This window comes from Calonectris borealis, chromosome 1 (genome assembly GCF_964195595.1).
Source record: "Calonectris borealis chromosome 1, bCalBor7.hap1.2, whole genome shotgun sequence".
Lineage (NCBI taxonomy): Eukaryota > Metazoa > Chordata > Aves > Procellariiformes > Procellariidae > Calonectris > Calonectris borealis.
In genome coordinates, this window is record NC_134312.1 from 188170462 (window position 1) to 188178382 (window position 7921).

The following is a 7921-nucleotide window of genomic DNA, read 5'->3' on the forward strand; positions in this document are numbered from 1 at the left end:
ATTTGCCAGCAGGTAATAAATAAAGAACACACTCAGTTACGTTTATAAAGCAGACCTGCTGCAGATGCTCCAGGAGAATGGCAGGAATAGAGGTAGGTGGGTAGATCAACCTTTTGGTTTCCCAGTTGTGCAAAGCATCACTTTAAAATACTGTAGGGGAAAGCAGGCAACAGGACTAAAAGACTGCATTTTGGAAAACGGCTTCCTAAACAGCTCTCCAGAAACTTGAGTTCATAACACTTGTCAGCTGCAAATACAAACTTGCTATTATTTTCGAAGATCCCAAGACAGATTTGTTATTTGTTATTTTCTGATAAGGATTTTGTGTCTACTATATTCCCCCTTTCTGCGAAAATCAAAAAGGGACCTGATTGACAAAGGATATGTCGGAGGGTTATGAGGTATCACCCAGCTTCTGAGTGATTTTGAATTGCTCTGTTTTATATTGTTTTAGAAAGATATGGCAATACTGTAGGAGACGCTATGAAATGGGGGATTTTTTAATGGAAGGATGGTAGAAGCAGCTCTTTGCAAATTGTCCCCCACAAATGTGCTCTGAGAAAGTAAGGGCTGATCTGTTTATCTGTGAGATGGCTAATAATCTTAGGCACTTTAAGATTAGGGTAGGTAAGGACCTTGAGAGGTCAATCAGGCAGTCGTCTTGCATCAGGGGGATTAGTTAGACATGCACCACTCTGGGGAGATGTTTGTCTACCTTGTTTTTCAGATCTCCTGATGATGGAGATTTCCATCCTCCTCTGCAGAACAAACATTTACTGAAAAAGGGGCTGGGGGCTGGGTCCTCCCATTCCCCTGTGAGTATTGTAAATATAGGATGGATCATATCCTGTATTAAATTTAAGGGCCTGTCTGATGCTTATGGAGTTCAGTCTGCCTCATTCTACATGGACACTTGGCTGCACAGTTTCCATATTTATCCAAAAAGTTTCCGTATTATTTGTCAGTACTTTCACAAAGGATGAACCAGGATGTTCCTCACTGTTTGGTCCCATCACTGGGCCAGTGGGCACATCGAAGTCTATCTGCAGCGCTGTGATACTGTAGGTAGAGAGGAGAAATGGAGGAACCAGCTCATCTCATGTATTTCTACCAAGGAGCTTTACATATAAAAAGCAGTTTAGCTAATGAATACAATTCAGGGCAGAGTTGCTTGAAGTGATAATAGATATTTCTGTGAAAACATAGAGCAGTTCTCAGTGCTGATCAGAAGACTAAACTGTTAATGAAATTTTAAGAAAGAAATAGAGAATAAAACCAAAAACATCCCTGCCATGCATGTGTCTGTATACACACACACAGAGTAAATATATATACATACACACATACACATTTTGTATATAACTGCTGTATGCCCAATTGTCAAATGCCATGTGCAGTTCTGGCCTCCCAGCGTCAAAAGGGTATGATAAAAGTAGTAATGGTACCAAGAAGAGAGGCAAAGAGCAAAATAATAAACTGGAATAGGACACAGCAGCTTTAAAAAGAGATATGTGGGGGGGTGGATGTGATGATGGTCTTTGAAATTAACAGCGGCACCGAGAAAGTTAAAAAAGGTCAATTATTCACTGCCTCTCAGCATACAGGAACTATGGGAACATCAAGAAAATGTTGAGGTGACAGGTTCAGAAGAGACAAAAGAAGGCTCCTTTTAACACCCTGTGTATAGTTATATTGTGGAACTTACTGCTCGAGGATGCTGTGGATGCCAAAAGTTTAGATTATTGCAAAAGCAACTAGAAAGAGTCATGGAAAAAATGCAGAAAGGGCTATTAAGCACTTCTAGCTCAGGAAGAAGCCCTTCAGCCAAGGACTGCTGGAGGCCGTCCTTGGAAATTCTCCAACACTGAAATATTACCTTCCTCTATGTAGATTTGTCGGTTTTGCAGGATACAGGGTTTGGGAGAGATCTCCTGTATCCCTGAATCCCCTTTATTTACTTATCAATCATGTGCAGCCTCAGGGAGGGACATTTCTAGGAAGGAAGAGGGAGCAAGAAGGTCGTGAGGAGGCTAGGAAATCACCTCTGGCTGTTCCTCTGGCCTGAAATAATCCTTGGCGAGCTGTGGGGCCATGCTGAGGTGAGGGAGGACCGCTGTCCGCTCTGCCTCACCAGCTCCCAGCTATGCTAATTGCATTAGCTGCCACCCTCAGGATTTTTCCTGGTCTAATTTTGCTGTCTCATAGTTCTGACCTGGTTTTGACATTTGAAAGAGCAAGTAAAACCCTCACACGTGTCAGGTGGTTTAGCTGCCATCAGCTTCCTTACTGTGTAATGACTGTGCCCAAATGCCCAGCCAAGGCAGTGTTGGATATCCCTGGGTAAGCAAAGGATTGCGGAGGTGCTGCGAGATCAGGCCGCTTTGTTTCAGCCATGCCAAGAAATCATGTCCACCCTCCGCAGTCTTTTGGGCAGCCACAGGCCACCTCCGTCTTATTTTTGAGTTGTTCTGCAATTTGGTCTAGTCCTGTATTCCTCTACCTGTGGCTCACTGGACATTAAACAACAGCAAATTTCCCATCTGGGACATCCTGACATCCGCGCACACCTCAACCCACAAACATTTACATGTGTGCAAGCAAGAGAAGTGTATCGAGAGATAGAAAAGACATATATGCACATCGAAAGTTGAGCAAGCATATTTTTCTGTTGTAAATTAAAAACACTGTGGCCATGATGCGCACAGTGCCTGTTGGGTTTGGTTTTGTTATTTTTCTCCTAAAAGGTTATGCCATCCTTCAATTTTGAAAAGCTCAACGGCGTGGGCGGGAGCACAGTACACAGCTGGGAGGCGACAAAGAAATTCCTGTGTGCCAACACAGCCACTCTTCTCTGCAATGGCAGTCAGTGTGTAACCCTCCTGCCTCAGATTCTCCATGCATGAAATGAGGCTAGTAATGTTTATCCATCTACTGTGAGGGTTGATAGAACAAATCATTATTACTCTACGAGGACAGGAAACCAGGAAGAAATCCCATTGAAATTATTAATTTATACAGAAGCAGGTGAACGCGGAGAAAAGAAGGCGGCTCGGGTGCGTATGCTCTTATAGCACAAAGCAAATGATTCTCCACTGAGAACAGCATGAATATGAAAACCATGCAACAGATGCACTATGCTGAACATCAAATGTATGCAAATTATTCTGCTTGTGTTTTTGGTGCATTTCCTTGCCATTCACAAGTGGTTTTGTGCTGAACATCTGAGAGAGAAGCTGAGGAGTTGGTTTTGGTTACAGTGGGTGTTGCAGACACACAGTGAGAGCGTGCAGGGCATGGTGTGCTGGTTCTGCCCAGAGCCGTGGTCGGCCCCTAAACAGCGGGATAGAAATTGGCCTCTGCTTTCAAACGCCTCTGCAGCAAGGCAAAGGGGGTGAGCCCCAGCCAGGCGCTTAAGAACAATGCCATGGAAATGGGGACAGTTTTTCTTTTTTCTATTAATTTGAGTTTATTATCCACTCCTTTGGATTTCTGCTGGCGGCCAGTGCTATTTAAAGACTTGGCTTTTATCCAAAGCCCGCACTCACATGCTTCATACAAGAAATGCAGACAGAAAAAAGGCAAATTCTCCCTTAGTTCATTGAACAGTTTTGCCTGTTCTGCTGAACACAAAAGGCGCAGTTTCAGTTTCTGCATGCAATCCTGACTTATAAGCAAACTGCTTCCCTGAGGATCAGCTTTGCCAGAGGAACAACCTGACCACTTGTAGGTGCAACGTGTCTACTACTTGGAGTTTCACCTAGGCAGACAGAGGCTCGGGGCAGTAATTTTTACTTGGAATTCTTTTTTTTTTTTGAGGATTTCACATGAAAAGTGCAAACACAAAGGCTGGATCTTCTGATTGTTGTGGCCCACTGAAAATCAAGGGCCATGAAAATTCTTCTTCATAATTTCCTTGATTTCTGATGATATTATCCATTCCTGAAAACAACCATGATGGTTAGTAGATATATTGACCAAATGTGTTTGTTCATTCATAGCTTTTCTTTTGATTTAATGCAGTTGTGACAAGTTATTACATATTTCCATAGGTAGGGAAACAAAACTATGGAGATCATGGATATTCAAGAAGGATAGTAAGAACCCGAGATCTTGCCATGATAAAATATTTCAGTGGTGCTGATGCAGGAGTTTGGTCTTCAGAGAGCTACAGGGTTTGTTTTCACAGTGTGGCATTTGGCCTTGCATCCCCAAGTTACCAAATGTTAACCCTGAAAGAGAAGTATGAAAAAGGACTGGGTTTTGGACTGACAGCTGGAAAATCCCATGTCCTAGCTCTGCTGGAGCAGTGCTGCTTTCTAGGGTGTGCAGGGCTAAGCTTGTAAATCTGTATTTAGGAATCAAAGTAATTTTCTTCTGATTCTCAGAGGAAGTAGGAGCTTCCTGTGATGCTCAGGTCTTGCTCTTGGCACTCAATTTGGGCTTCCATCTTTTGGTTTCAGTCCCTTTATTCATAACACGTACCTATGAGCAGTAACTCTGACCACACAGAAGTACCCCAAAGACTCATTACTAACAGCTCAGAAGTGCAGTATATGGGATGAGAACCTTTCAAAGCCTCGAGGAAGGAGGCTGAGTGTTACAAAGCATGTAAGAATTGCACCCCCTTGCTCAAGGCCAGTTGCAGAGACATGAACAGCAGCAGGCACTGCTCCAGCCTGTTCTCATTATCATTGCAATTTCCATAAACAGGGTTTATATTAACAAATATTTGTGATTAATTTACAGTTAATATAAAATACAGCACTATATTACCAAAAGTCATTTGCTACAGGATCTTATGCATTCTCTACAAATATATAAACAGCTTTAATTTGCATTACTCTTCGTAGTTTTCTTGTGATCACACTTTTATTTTGTAGGTGCTGTATTTTCTCTTTGTAGTGCTTGCAGTAACTCAGACATGAATCCATTAATGCAATTACAGAAGTGTCAAGCAGAGAGCAAAAAGCTTACTTTTTAATACACCAGTGCCGTAAGGTCACACTGCTTGCTCTGGCTCCTGTCTGTGGTCAGGGGAGGTCTCTGGGAGCCGGTTTTGGAACCTGGCACAAACTCGCTCTGTCATGTGCTACTCGGGGAAAAGTTCAGACATTCAAATCTGGGCTCAAAACTCAGAGAGTTGAGATGCAGTTCTGAGAAAGGAGATATGTTGTATATTTTTATGTGTCCCACAGAGCTCCTGACTGCCCTTTGAAGAGTATACCTTTTAAAGTTCATGTTTGGAAGCACCTCTTCAAGTATAAAGTACGATTGGGAGTGGGGTGGAGAGTATCTATATCTGGGTATGTGGCGTTCAGTGACGGCAAACATTTCCGTGTGTACTTGAGAAGATTTTAAAATGGAGACATAATGGAGCCAAGATGGACTAATGCAGTAGTAGAAAGGAAACCAGCCAGTCTCCGTCATCAAAAATTCGAAGTGACTACTATTACGCCTTCCCACCTTTGACTCCTCACCCCAACGGCCACAGTCAACTAGAATCGACAGAGCAAAGCCTATGTGAGCTCAGAGCAATGTCTGAACATACATCTCTATTTACAGTGCAGTACTTAACGTCGGTGTCACGACATGTCTTTAGGCTTAATGTACACTAAAGAGGATCATCTGCTCTATAAATTCAGCTGCACCTTTTGCAGCAGCACCTTAAGTGCTAGTGCACGTGAAGTATTTTAATATTACCATGTCTAGCCTAATATTTGAAGATGTGAGGTTAGACCCTTGGTTTAGGATGAGCAGTTGTTAGCACCCTGACAAAAAACTGGGGGACATATTTCATTCAAGACTTTTTTTCCCATTTTTGCCTCCAAAACTTATGCTCTGAGAACTTTACAAAAAAATAATAGGCCTCCCACCACCGCCCTTGGTAAAATCAAAGCTCTGGCTTTCCAAGCATTTTCACAGTACACTCCTCACAAGGCTAAGAGAGATCAGCTAAAACTTGGAGGTCAAACCTAGATCCATTTAATGAGCCTATCATTCATTAACATTTACATTGCCAGTTGTTTCAGTGCATTTGAAGTAAATAAAACAGGTAAAGTAAAGGAGAAAGAAGTGAATGTCAATGAGAAGCTCTAGAGCCTGATCCCATCACCACTGGTCAGTAAACGGCAAATACCTCCAAACCTGGCAAATGCACTCCAGGCTTGCTGTAACTTGTTGGGAGAGAGTGCGCTGGATGAGAGGAAAAATGTTGTGGCCTGTCTGAACAATTGTTTTCCAGAGAACTGATGTATTTTGCAGTGGATTTAGAAGAATTAAGAAGAAAAAAAGCTGTTCAGCTGAGCTTTCTGGGTAAACTGATTTTGACCAAGAATGTTATTTATGAAAATGCAAAAATGCTCTCATTGTTTCTAATGCAAAAAAAAAAAAAAAATCTGTGGCACAGAGAGAACAGCTTTGATCATAAGAGTCCCAATTCTGATTCCTCCTGCTACAAGAAGTGCTGCATTTGTGACAGCATGCCAAGTATTCCGTTTCTAATGCAGTTTTCCTGCAACATGTAAAAGAAGTTCTGAAGGTCTCGCTGCTGCTGCAGGTCTGTCTCGTATTGCCATTGGTAGGGGACCACAGCACAGCGCAGAGCTGCTGCAGAGGCTATATAGGCTTAAGTAAACTCTTAGAACCATTTCTGGGCAGGTATCCAGAAGCCAGTGTCTGGCTAAGCTTAGAGGGCTTTTCAGACCCAACTAATCTGATACTTGACACCCTTGAATTTAGGGGTGTTAACATTTAGATCGAAAAGACTGACACATAGCTATGTGCTAACATGGTCAGATGAGGGGGCAGCTCAGTTTGGGAGCTGTATCCTTGTGCAGTGGTGATGCAGGCAGTGGTTAAACTAAGATCTTTTTTGCTGATTAGAGACTTGCTGAGCTAATTGAATGAGCTCCGTTCAGATAAACTAGATGGAGCTGCAGGAGTCTGCACACCACTGTGATTTTTCCCCACCTAGTCTTTAACCACACCATTTAAATGCCTGTACGATGTGCCAGACAGTACAGAGAGAATAAGATCATCTATATTGTACACTTCATTGCTCACTCTTTGCACATCTCCCACCCCTTTCAGATGCTGTACACTTATTGATCAAAAGCCATCTTCTAGGGTTCCCCTAGGTCTGGAACTGCTTCTGCTCTCAAAAATTTTAGAAATACAGAGCATCCTATTTATAACCTCCAAAATTCAATGTTACAATGGAGTCTGCAGTGACAATCAACATCAGAAAAAGTGCTGTCATCTGCATGTTGCTGAGAAGCATTTGAAAAAAAGTTGTGTAGCCTCTATAGTTACCACATTTTCATACATGTACAATTACATCCATTATAGAAGCCTTTTAGGTAGGTACTGTAGTTTACGATATAAAAATAATAAAAGCAGTGGATGTATGTCTTTTGGAACCACATAAAATTCAGGATGTGTCAGAACTACAAGACTTGGGCTAGTTTCCCATAAAATTTACAGATATTACCCAAATTTTCACTCCATCCAGGGGGTAGTATATAATCTATTGCTAAGTCCTGCTCCCCAAGCAGCCTGAAGGATGGCCATGCTGGGTCTCCTGAGGTGTGGCTGCATGGTGCTCTGGCCTTCCAAGGTCCCTCAAGACCTCCTCAGGAAATTCAGCTCAACCTCCAGCCACTTTCCTTGCAACATTTTGGCTCTCAGACTGCTGCAGGTGTCAAGAGAAGTAACTTTCACAAGTAGCACTTTCCTCTGGAACAAGCTACCTAAATGCCTTAATCCTCATGTCAACTATTACAGAACTGGCAGCCCATCTGTTTTCAAAAAGATACCTTATTCTTTTCAATTACAAAACCCCTCTTGTTGTTTCAGACAGTCTAATACCAGTAAAAGCTTCTGCACAATTTATACATGCCTGTTCTCCTCATGCCTCGTCTCA